This window comes from Canis aureus, chromosome 20 (genome assembly GCF_053574225.1).
Source record: "Canis aureus isolate CA01 chromosome 20, VMU_Caureus_v.1.0, whole genome shotgun sequence".
NCBI lineage: Eukaryota > Metazoa > Chordata > Mammalia > Carnivora > Canidae > Canis > Canis aureus.
Genome location: NC_135630.1, coordinates 8,296,426 through 8,314,616, shown reverse-complemented (window position 1 = coordinate 8,314,616; position 18,191 = coordinate 8,296,426). Strand labels below are relative to the sequence as shown.

The 18,191-nt window shown below is 44.9% G+C and overlaps 1 protein-coding gene and 1 long non-coding RNA gene across 17 annotated transcripts in view; one reads left to right on the top strand and one right to left on the bottom strand.

Moving 5' to 3' along the window:
• The window catches only part of LOC144291444 (uncharacterized), a 203,616-nt gene that overhangs the window by 90,432 nt on the left and 94,993 nt on the right, over positions 1-18,191 (bottom strand). For all 16 annotated transcript variants that reach the window (XR_013358708.1, XR_013358713.1, XR_013358710.1 and 13 more), the window contains exons 14-16: positions 14,169-14,329; positions 13,229-13,375; positions 1,051-1,191 (exon numbers count right to left, since the gene is read on the bottom strand). The gene's annotated coding sequence lies outside the window, so the exon portion shown is untranslated. The remainder of the gene's footprint in view (positions 1-1,050; positions 1,192-13,228; positions 13,376-14,168; positions 14,330-18,191) is intronic.
• LOC144291451 (uncharacterized) lies at positions 6,224-16,322 on the top strand. The gene is made up of 3 exons (XR_013358719.1): positions 6,224-6,998; positions 7,966-8,065; positions 11,774-16,322. It is a non-coding gene; the product is annotated as an uncharacterized LOC144291451 (long non-coding RNA).

Below are 18,191 nucleotides of genomic sequence, written 5' to 3'. Positions count from 1 at the left end.
ATCACAATCCTCCTAGCAAGCTAGCTAGCTACCGTCTAGGTGTCTCTCCATCATCGACCTATAGTGCTTCGCTAGTGACTTCCTTACATCTGACCCAGAGTACCTGCACCGAAGGGTAGATGTGCCAAGACATGGCTGACAACTGATACAATGGCCTGGTTTTTGCCAGACTCTGTTTGTCCTCAACAAGTGGGACTGGACACGTCTCTGAATTACATTATTACATTAGAATGCAATAGGGAAATGCCTGGAAATGCGCAGACTGGCTTATGCTGAAGCTGATGTAAGTCAATGGAAAAATGCACTGGCAAGGTTCAGACACGAGGAAACACCTTTTTCTCCAAAAGGTTGCATACAGCCGACCAGGGATCAATACTTACAAGATGAAAATGGATGCTCTATTTTGATTTCTCTTTCTCCCTTGAAACCCCATTTCCCATTGGTTCTGAGTTCTTTCCTCCTTTCTTTACTTCACAATATCTCTCACTCTTGTTTCTTTCTTTTCATTCCTACTCGAACCCTGGTCAAAGTCCTCTTAACCTCATGTCTGGTCCATTATAATCACATTCAGATGGCTCTATCTACTTCACCTCTTTTCTCTTTAAACATCATCCTAAAACTGCCACCTGATTAATCTTGTTAAAACACCACTTTCCCCAAACTCCACTGACTCCAAATCCTCCAACTGCCCTACAGGACAATGTCTCAAATTCTCTTGCTATGGCATTAGAACTGCCCCCCACCCCCAAACAGGTCTCCAACTTGCTCATCCACTCCCCACCTTTCTCGATTAACCTCCACAACCTCCTCATCTAAAATGTGCCCGTGCCACAATCATTCCTGGACACACCTTTCCTTTTCCTTCCTGCTTTTCCAAATCTTCCCCTGTCTTAGAGAGGAGGCTCAAATGGACCCCCAGCTCGAAACGATCGCTCTCCTCAGAACATCCTGAGATGCTGCTTGCATGATTAATTCCACGTAGGCATCAAACACTTTCTCTTGACTTTCCTTGTCATGTTTTGAATTGTTCCCTAGTTGTCATGTGCTTACCTCCCCTAGCAGGTCCCCGGTAGTGGAATTCCTCACACACGGTTGATTTGTAGTCCAAGTTTCTTCAGAAGTATCTTGCCCACGTCTTGCATTATGCAGGCATTCTAGAATGTTGGATTTACTGCATAGAAGAGCGAACAACTGAAAAGGAAAGCAAATGAGTCAAGCCGTGTTCATCTACCAGCACAGAAAGGACACGTCCAGAGTTTTGTTCACGCGCATGTCGAATTTGAGGGGATGACAGAGGATGTGCTTTTCAAAGGATTACGTACATAACCAGAATGAATCTTGTGAGGCCATCCTGCCCAATTTCCTGGCTCTATGCCATCTGAGACAGAAACAGATCTGTCCTATGCTTCAAGACCCCAGAGACGGAAAGCCTTGGCTCCGTTCCATAGTCAAGTTTCCGAGCTACACTGCCTCTCCCTGTGACAGACAGTTCTTGAACCTGTCATGCTAGGCCAGTGCTCTGCAGGTTTAGTTTGCCTAAACTCCTACAGTGCATGTTTAAAATTTAGCTTCCCATGCTTACCCCCCAAAATAACATTTAGTCATTTGGGAGTGGGGGGCACATGGATCTGATCATTCTGATCCAGTGGTCTGGAGAACACACTGGGAAAGAAGGAGACTACTCTGATTTAATATTCAAAGAAAAATAGTTTAGGCCTGTTAATTCCCGGACCATTTTCCGCAAACCTTACAAAACAACTGATTAATAGTTTTTCTTAATAACTGAGCGTCCTTCTAGGAGTATTGTTAACCTCATGAATATTAAGCTCCAAGAAACATTTGCTGTTCCACACATATTTATTGAGCACCAATGTGCCAGGCATCATATTCTAAAGATGGATGAATTAAGTAATAAAGAAGGTGGATCCTCGTTCTGAGGAAGCTCGTAGCGTAGTGAGTGGGAAAATGAACCACTGTGGTGGGGATGGCGCTGACCTACCACCTTTCATCTGAAGTTGGGAGACATTATATGTGTCTGTGGCAGTTCAGCAGGGGCAGGCACTTGGGGTCCACTGTGCATGACACTAGCCAGAAAGTATATATAATATGTCCCCTCCCCTGCTCCTGACTTTGTGCCTCTAGGGCAAATGAAAAGAAAATGCTGTCACCCCACCACTCCAACTACTTTCCAAAGGGGATGAGCATTATTAGTCATTCAATCAACCATGCCTTATTAAACATTTAGGATGACTAGCACTCTGTAAGACATTTGGAAAGGACATTGTTCCTCCTTCTCCCTGCCCTAGACTTTGCCATAAGAGTGTTATAGTTCTTCTCCATTCATTTGGGGCCCTTTGATTTCCCTGCCACCAGCACTAAAGGCTGAGTGTTCATTCCGTTCAGGAAATGAATATTTAGTGAGTATTCCAACATGTAAGGCACTTGCTAAGTGATGTAAGGAATATAAAGATGAATCAAGCACAGGTCCGACTCTGAAAAACTCACCTCTAGTATAGAGACACATTGTGTGCAGAAATACTGTGCCGCAAAGTCAAATATAAGTACATATACCATGGGGGTTCCTTCCGGCAGGATTGGGATTGAGAAAACGGGGAGAATGGGAGGGATGGGGAGTGAGTGGGTCATGCCTAGGAGAGGCAAGTCCAGGTCTGGAGGTGTCAGCCTGGAGGTGTGTAGGGGCCTCCTGGAGAAGACAGCCAGTGGCTGGTTAGAAAACGTGTGCCCGGTGCACGGAGAGAGGTAGAGGCAAGACGCATTAGCGGCATATGGAACTACAAGACTGGGCTTTATTGCCAAGAGTATTGCAGGCAGGAAAAGGGGAATTGAAACATCAGAGATATGTGTCAGACATACCATATTTTCTTATTACACAGCATGGTAATCACTGAGAAGCTGAACTTGTAAAATCTAAAAGGTGAGTTAAAATATTGTATTTACTCATATAACTAATAAAATACATTTGGTTTTTAATCCTTGCTTTTCTCGGGGGATGAGCCTAAAATATTTTCATGCAGCCTGGCCAATTTCTCCACGAAGTCTGTGAGGGGGAGATGTTTTAGTATCAGACGAATACTTTTGTGCTTATTTTACTCAGGAGAAATTGGAAGGAAGGAAACATGGAGTAAAGAAGAGAACAAGATCTCTTTCTCATGGCACCGATATGTCTTAATGACTGAGGAAAAAACTATCATGTATTCTGACTGTGATGTGACTGGGATTATGTGCTTTTTAGAAGGCTGGGTTTATTCTCAGGGTCCCAAACGCTAGATGTCGCAGACCCCTTATCTTTGGCCTTTGGGTTAAAACTGTGATCTCCAAAAATCTGCCCCACAGTCCTCATGGGCTTTGCTTTTGGTTTTATCTCCTTTCTTGTCTTTTTATAGCCTCCTCTCTCTTTATTTCCGATAAGGAGTGTTGGGTAGCAGAGGTAGCCAAGTGATAGGAGCAGGGGAAAGTGGGGGGAAAGCCAGTAGGGAACAACACCTAAGCGTTGATTTGAGAACTCCCTTCAAGTCACTGTTAGAGGCACATGCAAATTAATGCCATGTGCATAATCCTCTTTGAATGTGTGGGTTCAGAAGATCCCATGCAGCTGGATGCTGTCCTCAGAGGAGGTCCTGGTGGGGATCCTTGCCAGAGTAACCAGTAGATCTTCAAAGACCTTGACACTCAAGTTTACTTTCTCGACATCAGGTTCCCCTGCGGAAAATGACCCCTCGTCTTCCACAACTGAATTTAGGAGCATCAGTGTTGCAGAGCGGGTGTCCGAGCTCCCGGAAGCCAGCCAGAATGTGCCAGGGCCGAGCTGGGGCGCTGGAGGGGGGTGTGGTTGGCGCTGAGCAGGGCACTCTGCATTCTGGATGTGCTCTCAGGAACTCCCGAGCCACATGCTGAGCAGCTGGGTGAGAGGGGAGCTCCTCGCTTCGGAAACACCCCACTCGGCCAAGCGGGCCTTTGTTTGAGGTGACTCTGGGAGTAAAAGCAGGTTATCATCACTGTACCCAGTGGTCTGATAGAGCAAACGGAAGAGCTCCATGAGGTGAGGAGAGGTGAAGAGAAAATTAGTGAGGCTCAAATGGGATAATTGGAAAAGCAGAGGGAAGGCAGTAAATTATGCCTCTTTTGCTTGGTTTAGCTATCATAGCGCAAGAATGGATGAAATAGGTCAGCGACCTGCAGATGAAAAGCAAGATCAGGAAGGATCTGGGGGGGAAGGGAGGCCTGAGCTCCCACTGCACTGCCAAGGGCCGCGGAGGGCCCCTCGGGGAGACAAACAGGGCGGGGGGAGGGGGGCAAACAGCTTTCTCTGCCCGTCTGGAGGCCTTTCTCATGTTGTCAGAGCCTAGACCTGTCAGTAGGAAGCAGGTTGGAAAAACAAGTCTCACAGATGAAGACGCAAATCAAGAGAGAGGGTGCTAATGGCTCATGCGGGCCGGGATGGCTTCAGTGGAGCCTCCACCCCCATGGGCACCCTTGTTCTGTGACCTTGGGAAGTTCTGTGACCTTGGGAAGCCTCTCAGAGCCTCAGTTTCCTCGAGCGTGATAAGGAAATAATTGAGCCAATAACGTCTTACATATAAGCTTCTTAGGACCCTTCCTAGACCTTAGGACACACTCACAAGGCTCGCTGATTAACACTTCAGAGAATGATTTTCAATGCTCTCGATGGCATTTTGGAAATCTGGGGGGGCTTTGGGGAGCTGTTACAAGGTAGGAGGGACTACTGCCATTTAGCAGGCAGAGGCCAACAACAATAACATTTTCTTGCATCCCACGTGACTTTTGAGCATTCTACAGGGTAGTTTTATATATGAAAAACCTGACTCACAGTATGGGAACTTAGAACTTCACTTGTTTTTTTAAATTTACACGAGGTCTTTTTGCATTGTTTTAGCACACACTGAATTTTATACAACCATATAAATCAAGATGATTACACTCTGCTTTGTTCAGAGAAATGTCAAGAGCTGTTCATCGTCTCAGAAAAACCCCATCGCGGATGGAGAAAGAGCCACCTGTATGGGCTGCCTTTGTAATTATTCAGCTGCTGGGATCTCTCCACATCAGTGAGGCCTCATAACTTGATTGCAGCTTCCAAAGCCATAGCGCACGGTGGCTGAGCGTTCACCCACTGAAATGCCCCTTCTTATATTATAGCGTTGTGCTCTTCTATCGGTATTGCTATCTTTTTGAAGTGTGAAGAGTTACATTATTTTCTTCCGGATATTAAAGGGGGAATTATAAACCAGTAGTTATAATAAAGAGGTGCTAGCTCTGATAGGTTTGAAACCTGCAGGTCTGGAGAACCAAGCTCAGCACAACTGTTGTACTTCCCAGAGACAAGGAAATCAGAACCCAAATAGAGGGCATTCCACTTGGTCTAAATTACCCCTGTCCTCTCTCAGCTAGGTACTTGATGCTTGTTTGGTGGTCAGAACAGTTGGGAGCATTGCCGACCCGTGCTGTCTTCTTGCCTTCATGATTAGTATGGGCTCATCTGTCAAGTTTCTGTAGAATGCGTACCTTCAAGAGGAAAGGCCATCTTTTCTTCTCCACATGTAACTTTTCTTTACTTTCTCACTCTGGGAGCTGGATCACTCCAGAAGTCCTCTTCCTGGGCTTTCTGTCCCCCTTCCCTGTGGAAAGAGCAAGTTTGGCCAGCAGGAAGGACTGGAGGACCCCCTTCCACTATGGTGCCTCTTGATTTGTCAAGCGCTATCTCCCCACCTGGTCCACAGTCCCAGATCCTGCTGAGTAGGCCTAATCAAACCAATTCAGAGGTGCTATCTCTGACTTGATCACTGGAAGGCGTGTCATAGGGGAGGGAGTGGATCTGTGTACTCCCTGACATGGGCAAAGAGAAAGAGGAGCACCTGCAGGAGAACTCTATGGTGGAGAATGCGCTAATCGTACCTTGAAAACGGTTGTGTGGCCAGACAGCCATGGGGAAGATGGCAAGTGGAGTCAGTCTTCTGAGAGTGGGTCCTGATAACTGTTTCTTTCTATTAATATATTAGGATATGTTAGTGGTGAGGGAGTTTGAGTCTAGTCTATTGAAATCAGGAAAAAATAAAGAGCCATTATAAATATTTCAAAGTGTATTCTGTGATCAAGCTCTATGCAAAGATGGACTATTTCCCAAAGATTAACTTTTCCCGTCTCTAGGTATTATAAGAAAATAAAAAGGGAGGGAGGGAGGAAGAGTCGGAAGGAGGGAGGAAATCTTTGAGAAAAACTATTAATTAGGATTGAGGAGATCTACTAAGTCTCTGCCTAGGGCTCGTTGTATTTCCAAGGTTGGCCACAAAAATACCTCCCATCCCACAAGCTCTTCTGCAAACAAGTGAAATCTAACCCCCTTTTCCCTTGAATTGGGTCCATCATGAGAGCAAAATGCCACCTTCTGCTGAAGGAGAGAAATAATAATAATAATATATATTTCTATAGTGAACAAGAGGATTATTTGACACCAAACCAGACCACACTCACTGGACCTAGGGATCAGTTTACAAAAATGGATCTTTGACACAATCAAATTGGCAAAGATGCTCAAGAGTCAGTGGGAACAAGAGTGAGCTAGGAGACAGCAAACATGTAAGCAAGGAGAAGAAGCCCTCGGGGACCAGGGAGGCTGGAGGAGCCGCCGACCGAAAGTAGAGACCAGACCAGATTGGGGACTTGCTGAGAAAGGCTCTTTGTTCCTGGACAAGGTTGCATCAACACAGTCAGAATAGATATCAGTGGCTGGGACCTTCAAGCAGCTGACAGTGACCTTGGCTGGAGGATGGATGGTGCAGGGTGCTGGAGACACCACATAGAGCCGAGTGGAAATAGTTTCACAGGGTTACTGCAGGGCACGTTTTCCTGGCCGTTTCTCTTGGGTCTGTTTCTTGGTCTTTCCTTACCCTGTTCTGAATCAAAAGGCCTGACCTCTGCCTGTTGCTTTTCCAAGACTGGAGGATGGGAAGCACTGACAGGTGAGTGGAGGGTGAGGAGAAGGAGAGAGAGAGACAGGAATGTCTTCCCCTTCCTCTTTGCAGCTGCTCAGCATCTCTGGTCCACTACGGTGCCAGCCTCTAGCCCGTGACAATGCCCTGAGCTCCGAACTCCCTCCCCTCTTCCCTCTGCCTTGTGGCAATGCCAGCGTCCAGTCTCTGGATTCCTCGCTGCCCCCCAGCTGGCCTCTAGGCTCTCCCATCCTCGTGTAATCAATCCCCACATCGAAGCCCTTCTGTTTCAAATTCCCCAGTGGTTCCTGTTTTCTAGTTGGATCCTGACTCCTACACTGGTCTCAGGAGCTGGTCAGCTCTGATTCGGGTTGAGAGCTGCTAAGAACCAGCTGGGGAACACCTTGCTGGAAGAGATTTGTTGGCAAGCACCTGGTATTCAGGACAGCTAGGTGTGTGCCTGCCTCTCCAGAACCACATCAGCTGTTGCCTTTAGGAGGGACTTTAAGAGAGGAATTGAGTGAGGAAGAGGGGCTAGCTAAAAACTTCACCGCACCAAGGATACCAGCAGCGGGAGAAAACTTAAGTCAACTCCGTTTAGAAAGAACCAAGGTGCTCTGATGGAGGCTCATGAATTACTGAATTACCATGGCATCCTTGGGCCTCATCTGTTTGTATCTTGAGTCTGGTTTCAGACAGAACAGAGAATAATGTTGAGTGCCTCTAATTTAATATTCTGATAATATTTCCACCACATCAAATTCCCACTAGGACAAATGTATACAAATGAATCATTATAATTTCCCCCTCTTACCCCAGCCAAGTCACTTGGGCCTCTGCTAAGAAATGATGATAAAAGTGATGAAAACAAAACAAAGCATACATTATAATGTCATTTAAAAAAGAAAAGATTTCCAGGAGATCCTTTGTTGTACTGGAAGAGCACAAGCTGCATTTTTAAATGACTTTTTTTGTTTTCCCTTTTGGATAATCACAGAGAATAAGGCAACCAGAATACTGCTTGGCTGCTGCTGAGGTCATCATTGAGCTCCTGCTGACACGCTGAGCCGGTCAGAGAGCCCAGGACCTCAGAGGAGGTAAGTATAGCCCTGGAGACACGACAGAAGGCGTCATTCAGAGGATGGAAGCGTTACGTTTGGCTCTGGTTGTACAGGACCCGGTCACCATGCTGGGGATGAGGACAGAGCATCCGTGCATCACGGGCCACCGTGGACTGCAGTGGGAGAGAGAAAGGCCATGTGGGACTGTGTCCTTGGGGGATATGATTTTTCATGCTGTGTAATGAACCTGCAACAGGGAAGGGCATTTCATTGTGGGTTTTACTGCACTAGGCAATTCTGACAGGTATATGGATACTTATTCCAACTTGCAGTCATAAGATGAAGACAGTAGTTGGGAAGCTGCCTGGCTTGCAGTGATGTATTTGGAGAGAGGGCGTAACATCCAAAGTTCAGAGAACAACAGAGTACAATCATGAAGTCCTAGGGTCATTTGCTTATGTCTTCTACTCCCTTCACTAGAAACAGGGCTGCAACCAAATATCACAGGGCAGTTTAAAAACATGAATCTCTAGTTGGCAGTCCCAGCGGGGACCCCCCCTTCAAGCCACGCCAGCAAGGTGTCAGATGCGTGCATACACTGACCTCTTGGCCAGTACCTCTTCGAGGAGCTTCAATCAATGTCTCATGTAACAGGCCAACCTGCTGAGCCCTGTGCAAATTCCTGACTCACAAAATCATGAAATATAACAAAATGGTTGTTATTCAAAGGCACTAAATTTGGGGGCAACTTGTTTTGCAGCAATAGCTAACTAGAATATACTCCTACCTAGACAAGTTTCTAATCTAGTCCCAGATGTATCTTAGTAAGTACTGTTTGCTACTTAGTAGTGCTTCGGTGTCAAACAGTCATCAGCATCTTTAATGACTGCCTGGTGCAAGCCCCAGTGATGCGCAGGATATGAAGCACAGGCACCTGTTTCTGACCTACAGGATCTGATAAAATAATAATTATGGGATATCATTTATCGAGTGATTGCTATGAATTAGGCTAATAATTCTCAAAGTCGGTACTGAAAGATCAGTGTCCGCATCATCTTGGAATTGCTTAGAAATGTAAATCCTCAGGTCCTACCCCAGACTTATTGAACCAGAAACTCTGGGAGTGGGCCCAGCAATAGGTAGTTTAGTAAACCCGCCAGGTGATTCCAGGGCACGTGACAGTCTGAGAGTCACCTGAAGTACACACTTGACTTACTTGACCTCATTGAATCCTCACCGAACCCTGGGTTTCTCACTCTTGCCAGGACTGACGTTTGGGGCAAGAGAATTCTTGCTGTGGTTGACCTGTGCATTGTAGGATGTTTGATGTTTGACAGCATCCAGGCCCCTACCCACTAAGGCCAGTAACGCCTCTCTCCCCAGTTGTGATAACTAAAAATGTCACTAGACACTGCCATATGTCCTCTGGGAGTCAGAAATCGCCTCCACATGAGAACCATGACTTTAACCCTATGAGGTAGTATTTGAAAATAGACCCAGAATTGATTTTGAATGGGTATGGTAAGACAGGTAGACATGGAAATGGCTGTCACAAAGAAAGAAGTTTTTATTCAGAGTTCCCTAGAAACAGGAGGTGGTGTGCTACATAATGGGGAGGCCACAAAGCAGAGTACCAGGGTCAGTAAGGAGGCAGAGGGAGCAGGGGAAATAGAGGTTAAGAGCCTTTATTTTGGCTTCTGTGCAAAGGAAAAGGTGAGGCATGGTAAGTGGGGATAGGACTAGCTGGTTTGGATCATTTTAGTGGGCTCTGGGGCCAAAGGACTGTTCCTAGTTGCTCTGGGGAGATTAGGGCATGGGCTAATGGTCAGAATATGAGACCCCAATAAAAGAGGTGGTTAGGGGTACGGGCTTTGGATTGGTTGGCTCACACATGAGAAGGATGCTTGCAGGCTAGTCCCTTGCCAACTCTAGGAATTGACTAGCCCTGAGAGGGGGCAGTCTCCTGGAAGTCAGCAAGGCCCCCGATGTCAAGGCATCAGCATACAAAGGAGTGCTTGATACAGGCAGGCACAGTTGCCCTATTTTATAGATAGCAAAGCCGAAGTGCACAGAGGTAACCTGTCATAAGTCATCTCTTCCCCAAGGGGAGGACCCATGTTGAAACTTAGGTCTATGTACCCCTCCAACCGTGCTGTTACCTGTGTGCTATACTGCTGTTCATCTAGCTGGTTGAGCACACGTGTGAGCATCTATAACTATATAAAAAGATACCTGACACAGCAGAGGAGGATGTTGAAAAATTTCTACATGAAATAATTACACGAAGCAATGAGGAGAAGAGATGGCCTATAGCGGTCAAAAAGGCTTTGTAGAAAATATGTCATTCAGACTGCTAGTACCATTATGCTTGCTGGAGGGTCTTGAAAGTTGGAGAAAACGAAGCTAGGCAAAACTGTGGAGAAAGAATATTCTGAAAAGATGGGAAATGATGTGATCACAGGCTCAAAGGCTCCTAGGAGTGTGCAAGGTCTGATGAAAACACCAAGTGTTAATAGGCTGCTTTGGTTACTTGAAAGTAGATTAGAAGGAAAAAGAAGAAAAGGGGGCTGCAGCTGGATGCCACCCACTTTAATAAGCTAAATCCATCAGAAGCAGTGCACGGAAGCACAAAATATTCAACATGATGAACTAAATATCGACACACACAAAAAAATCCCCATTGAAAAGCAGTGCCATAATTCCAATGCCTGGGCTCCATGAAATTTAGAGTAAGAATCAAGCTGGAAATTTCTACTTTGACATGTTGCAAAATCTTCAGCTGGGCTGGGAATGGGTGACCAACAGGGACTGCACAAAGAAAGCCCTTTCCACTGAGACTAAACGAGCGTCAAAGGCTTTGGGAAGGGGAGCGGACCGCCATTCATTTACTTAGAGGTTTCTGAGAGCTGATGCTGCGCCAGGCACTGTGCTGGACGACAGATCATTAGTCACATTAATAAAACAGGATCTCTGCTGTTGAGGGACGAACAAAGTAGGGAGCTCACCCGGGCAGAGCAGAGGAGACTTCTGTCCAGCCGGGCGGTGGAGAGGTACAGAACGAATGGGCACCTGTCCATGGGCACCTGTCCAGGTGGTGAAATCCCAAGAGGAACCTGCAAAGATCAAGGTCCCTCCCTGGAGGCAGGGGTGCCCTCCGTCATCGCTCTCACGCCGCCGGGCGAGTGTCATAGTGCACACCATTGCTGGGGCCACCCCCCAGGGGTACTGATTCCCTGGGTGACAAAGGGAATGCTACCCTCAGTCCTTGACAACTCCATCAATACCTTCGTTTCCAATTGACATTTCCGCAGAAGGCCTTAGCAAGAATTTAGCCAGAATGCAAGCTCCAGCTGGGCCGAGATATTTGCCTATTTTGCTCATTGCCATATCCAGAGTGCTTGGCCCACGTTAGGGACTCAGTGAGTCTTTCTGGAATGAATGAGTGGACACATACACATGCTAGAGGTAGGGGAAGGGCAGACGTCAAGAAGAAATAACAAGAAAGGGGTACTTTTAATAAGGAGGTTGGAACGATATGAGGTCCTGACTTGATTTTTACCAAAGTTCTGCGGTGTTTGGGGAGAAGCAAAACCCTCTGGTCTTGCTATGCTGAACTAGAATTATGAGTTGAATGGCTGCTCTTAAATAGGCATCCTAAGAAATGGTGTGGTCATGACAAAATAACCATTAAGTGCCTTTCAAATCCTCCAAAGGCTCCTGTCTGTGACTATTTCTAACCCGCAGGCTGGGCCACAAGAATTCTCTGACAGGGCTCTGCGTCTCCTCGCTCACACACATCTACCAACTCACTGTGGACTCAGGCCCCAGGAACAGCCCAGGCACCCTGCCGTCACGCCTCCTTCCTAAGGCCGGTGCACCGGCTGGAAAGCACAGACCTTGGAAACGGTGGAGGAGAAAAATCAGGGCATCCCAGCAAGTTAAGCAAACACCTAATCAAGTGTCTGGACACAAGGACTGTGTTGCCAGATTTTTATAAAATTATTTTCAATGGGAAAAGTGGTCTTGCTCCAGATGTAGCAAACATTAGGTCTTCAATGCCCCCTACCCCCACCCCACCTCCGGCCCAAGTCCTTAAGTACTTTTCAAAATTCTCAGTTCAGATTTTGACTTTAATTCGCTCCTTCTACTTACATACCTTCTTGGGAAAAATTTTTTTTCCTTGTATACCTTTTCTCCTTTCTTGTCTCACTAATCAATGTCTGTATTTGGCCGAGATCTCCTTTAACTTGGGCCCAACAATGGGTGGGCCTCCAGAGGCGGGCAGAAAGGGAGCAGGTCTCTTTAACAGAACCAAGCAGATCACAAAATGTCTGTCAAAAGAACACTGTCTGCCTCAAGCTTCCCACTCTGATGGGCTCAGTGCCGAGCTCTGATTTGCTCTAGTTAAAAAAAAAAAAAAAAAAAAAATCCCCTAATTTTACTGTCAAGATTTTGAGAAGCATTCTCATGGTTTTAAAGAGATTATTGCATAATTTGTTCATGTTTAAAGAATTATATTGTTAAATAAATTTAGCTCTCCAGATTCTAAATGACAAAAACAAGTGAAGTTACATCATTTGAATTATGAAGTGATAATGTCTTCCAATTCTGCCCCAATCAAAAGTGTAACAGTTTAAAGCTTATAATAATCATGTTCAAACATATTCAGATTATAATTACTTTTCTTCTGATAATGATAGCCCGTCTGATTGGATGATTACCTATTTGACTTTGATAAGTCTCAGAGGTCAAAAAAGGGATAATTGCAGACATCTGTTTTCTATGGAAAATATAATCTCAGAAAATAGTGTTTAAAGTGACATCTGCAAATATGTGTTTTAGAAAGAAACTCGTTGCACATTTAAAATCACAGGGAAAAGAAGCAATTCCTAAGCTACTATGTATCACACTGTCTATGTAAATAGATGAACAAGTTTAACTTACTAGTATTCATGTATGCATAAGTAATTACAAGCAGGCATGATTATATTTTGTGCAGGTAAAATTAAGAGATGGAAATAGACTATGAGAAAGGAATTTGAAAGGGCCTATGATGTGGGATGACACAGAAGCTTTCTCTCTCTAGTTTAATCCTGTCCAGATACATAAAGGAGTAACCATTTTCCTGGTGGTCTTTAATGTGCAACTGGAAGATTTTGTCCCCTGGCTCCCTCTTTGTAGACAGCCTCCCCCACTTACCAGATGGCTCTTAGTGTGCGGAAAGGTTTGTTCGTGGCCGCCATGAATCTCTCCGTAGGGGAGACCCCAGTTTCTCCTTCTGCAGGTGCATCACCTTTCCGACCCTTAGGGAGATGCCAAGAGCTTCTCCCTCCCTCCAGCCAACAGCTGCATTTTGCAATGAAAAGGGAAAACTTTATTTGATATTCCTTCCCACACATGCTAAGACTCCCTTGGTTTTTAATCAGGAACTCCGAATCTTTTCTAATTTGTGGAAGGCCTGGGTGATCACTTTTGCCAGGCTAAGCTTCTTAAAACAAAACTTTCACCATAGCGCTTCCCTTCTCAGAAGCCTTCCCTGGCTCCCCAGTGTCTATAGAAGGAATTCCAAACTTCTCAGCAATTTACAAACCTTTAGCACCTGACCTTATCCTGTTTTCTCAACCTTATCTTCTTTGTGAGATTCTTTGGTTAAGTCCATCTGACACCACGTGTTAATTAAACTTTCTTGACTCTAGTCTAAATTTCCACCTCTGTATTATCATCTCTGCCTATTAATCTTTTGGTGGTGGTGGTGGTGGTGTAGTTTTTGCACCTCAAGTGTACAGAACTAGATAAACCACAAACTTTGGTTCATAACATACTAGTACGATGGGTCTGTGCAAGAGCCCCTTCTGTCTTTACTCACCTATATTAAAATTTTCTCAAGGTTGCCTTAAATCCTATCTTTTCAGTAAGGTCTTCCTCTATACACATAGGAATGATCACTCTGTCAAGAGAATCTTTCTCTCCTCTGAACAATTATAGCATCTATTACCTAGAGTCTAGAAGCTATTTGCATACCACACGCAGCACATGCAACCACTGTTGTCTGGGCACATCTGCAGCTGGAGTGAGCTGTGTCCTGCTATGTGGTATGTGATCAGGAGTTTGCCAGAGCCCTATAATACACAGCACTCACCAAGTTGTATTTTATCTGTCTTCTCCGCAAAAGAGTTAGCTCCTTGACACCGGACTCAGCTTCTCATTCATCTGGGCACCCCAAGTGCCAACCATAGTGCCTGACAAGTTCTGTTTAGGAAGCAGTCATTGAGTGTTTTAGGAAAATGACATCATAAACTCCTAGGAAGCAAAAATAAATAAAAATAAATAAATAAATAAATAAATAAATAAATAAATAAATAAATAAAAAAAAAAAAAAATCAATAAACTCCTAGGAAGCAATGAAGGGGCCACAGAACTTCAGGGAAGGGAAGGACCTCCTGACTCCTGTTCCTTCTGATCTCACCGTGCCCAGTGGGGAGAGTACTGGGCAGATGTAAGCATTCAGTGAATACCCAGTGATCGATTGATGCTTAAACTTCAGAAAATTAATGAACCCTATCTATTAGGGAGGGTGGACAACTTATCTCAGTTTCCCCCTAACTGTCCTGGTTTTAAAACAAAAAGTTCCATGTCTGGGAATCCCTCTTGCACCCCGAGCAAACCAGGACAGTTGGGCAGTCCAGTTAGAGTCACACACATACCAACAACATAAATGCTAGTAATTATTCTCTCTCCTGGTTGAAGTCTTTTGAGGACCACTTTTGCAAACTCCACTTGAATTTCTGTATATTTGAAAGTGACTTTTAAAAAAGTTTCCTGAAGATTAAGTCTAAAATTCAGGCTTTAGGGAAACAGACTACGGGAGACTCAATGATAGAGAACAAACCGAGGGTTGATGGGACGAGGTCGCGGGGAGGATGGGTTCAATGGGTGATAGGGATTGAGGAGGGCACCCGTTGTGATGAGCACTGGGTGTTGTATGTAAGTGATGAATCATGGAATTTTATCACAGAATTCTGTTCCTGAAACCAATCTTGCACTAGATGTTAACAAACTAGAATTTAAATAAAAATAAAAAATAAAATAAAATTCAGGCTCTTCAGAATTTAACATTTAAATATATTGTTATTTCTCTACTGTATTGTTATTCTCCTACTCAAAATGAGTATGATTTTATTTTTTTAAAGACTTTATTTATTTTTAAAGATTTTATTTATTTCTTCATGAGAGACACACACACAGAGAGAGAGAGAGAGAGAGAGGCAGAGACATAGGCAGAGGGAGAAGCAGGCTCCATGCAGGGAGCCTAACAGAGGACTCGATTCCGGGTCTCCAGGACACCCTGGGCTGAAGGCAGACGCTTAACCACTGAGCCACCCAGGCTGCCCATTAAAGTCTTTATTTATTTGAAAGACAGAAGAGGGAATCCCTGGGTGGCTCAGCGGTTTAGCCCCTGCCTTCTGCCCAGGGCTTGATCCTGGAGTCCCGGGATCAAGTCCCACAGCAGGCTCCCTCCCTGCATGTGTCTCTCATGAATAAATAAAATCTTTAAAAAAAAAAAAAAAAGAATATTGAAAGACAGAAGAGAGAGAGAGCAGGAGCACAAGAGAGCACAAGCAGTGGAGAAGAAGCAGGCTGCCTGCCCATCAAACAGGGAGCCTGATGCGAGACTCCATCCCCGGATCTGGGATCATGAGTTGAAGGCAGCCGCTTTATGGACTGAATCACCCACATGCCCCAAATGAGTAAGATTTTTAAGGTAAACTGGGAAATTTCATTTCTGAGAGTGGGGGTTCTCTGTTGAAAGCAAAAAGAGGGGCACCCGGGTGGCTCAGATGGTTAAGTGTCTGCCGTCCGCTCAGGTCATGATCCAGAAGTCCTAGGACCCAGAGCCTCACTGGGCTCCTTGCTCAGTGCTCAGCCGGGGCGTCTGCTTCTCCCTCTCCCTCTGCCTCTCCCCCTGCTTGTGTGTGTGTGTGTGTGTGTGTGCTCTCCCTCTCATGTGAATATTAAAAAAAAAATCTTTAAAAGAGTGAGAGCATAAAGAGACAGGGCTCAACAGAGATTCAAGTCTATGACTTTTTGGCTAAGCAAGAATCAGGTGAGCCGGGCACCTTCCGGCGGAGGCCACACCCCCCTAGAGTGCAGCAGGGGCACTGCTGGGAGTCCACCAGTCCGGATTGTCTAAGACCAGCCTCCTTAGATCCTCTCGGAAATCTTTTATTAAATCTCTACGAATTTTCATATTCTCCACACCGTTCCATATTTATTCCATTCCACATCCATGGTTATTGAGGGAATATTTACTTGCTATTGAAGGAAGTCATGTGGGATGTATAGTCAATAATTTCATCAAGGAATAACTTATCTTTGTGCTTTTGGTGGAAAAAGGAGGGAAATAGTTTCACTCCAAGTAGCTTATGAGCTTTTGAAGAATATTTACAAAGGGATGTTTTTAGACAAAGAGATTATTATTTTCCCATTTTAGTAGAAAAGCAGAATAAAAACAAAGCCTGAAACAAAACAAAACAGTAGAGACATAACCAGAGACTGTGATGGCCATGGATGTCTGTATTAGCCACTTAAATACAACCAACGCCACAGAGGACACATGCTTGTTTCTACGGAAACAGTCAGATGAGAATTATCCTGGATGTAACTTACATGATTAAAGATTTGCTGGCTAAGGAGAGGGAAAAGGTAAAACAAATTTAAAAAATTAAAAAAAAAAAACCCACCTTTTTGTTTTTGTCGAAAGTGACAAAACATTTAGCAAAAGCAAACTTTTGCAATAGTGGATTTTGAACTTCGACACACAACGGACATGATTTATATAATTCTATGGTTTTATTTTTGCTTCTTTTGAAATGTCTATGTGAACTCTGGCTAGCTAAGGGTGTGATTCCCTTTTATGCCAGGAAAATTGACTTCCAAGTAAAAACCATCTTCACTCCCTGACCTAACTCTGGTCCTCATGGTCATCGTTTCTTGCCTGGGCAACCACAGTGATTTCTCTCCTGTATGCACTCCACACACCCACACCATCTGTTCTTCGCAATACAGACAGAATCAATGTTCATTTGCATATATGATCATGTCATCCTCCTTCTGCCCCCGTCCTCATTCTTAAATCCTTACTTGGGTATGAAGTACTTTGAGGTGGAAGACCAAGATCCTTAACATGGTCCTGAAGACCCTGTGGAGTTTGGCCCCATGTCCTTTCCATCTTTCATGCACTAGTCTTTCCCCATCTCTCTGTACTTCAGTAAGGCCTTCATCCAGTACAACTGCCATGTTTCCTCCGACCACAGGGCCTTTGCACATGTTGTCTCTACCAAGAACATCCTGTCTCTTCCACTTAGTTAAATCCTCTTATTCCTTCAGAGTGCACGTCCCCGGGAAAGACATCCCAGCAGCCCTTACTGAGGTCAGATTTGAGAATGTTGAACACCAGAGCTAAACAAACTCACTCAACAGCCCTGTACCTAAGCAGACCATCTTGTTCCCTCCCTACAAGGAAGTGCCTTCCCTGAAGGAGGAGAGCAGAACAGGCTTCCAGGAGACAACTTGTTCCCAAGAAAGAGAGGAGGAAGAGGCTCTCTGGCACTTAGCCAGCTTCTCCTTCCAAAGTCTGATCGCATTAAATCCCTCTTTCTTCCTGGGGCAAAGTAAAAGGAGGGAGGGGGCAGCCAGGAGTGTTAGGCTAATGATTCTCCTTCCTTACCTATGGGCAAGAAGGGTTTTCCCCTAACAATAAAGAACGAAAAAATATTTCTGATAATGAGTTTCTCATTTCTTCATGGGTTAAGTGAACAGGTTAAAGTAGGTTAAGCTCTGTAGCCTTTTGCTGCCCCCAAATTTGTGAAACAATTTCAACTACAATATTCACGGCTTCAAGTGTTGGTTATTTGAGTTATATGGAAGCTTCTATAGGCAGTGCTGTATCTCCTGCTTTTTAAATTTTTAAGATTTTATTTATTTATTCATGAGAGACACACAGAGAGAGGCAGAGACACAGGCAGAGGGAGAAGTGGGCTCCATGCAGGGAGCCTGACGTGGAACTTGATCCCGGGATCCGGGGTCATACCCTGGGCTGAAGGCAGGTGCTCAATCCCCGAGCCCCCCAGATGCCCTGTCTCCTGCTTTTTAGCCCATCTTT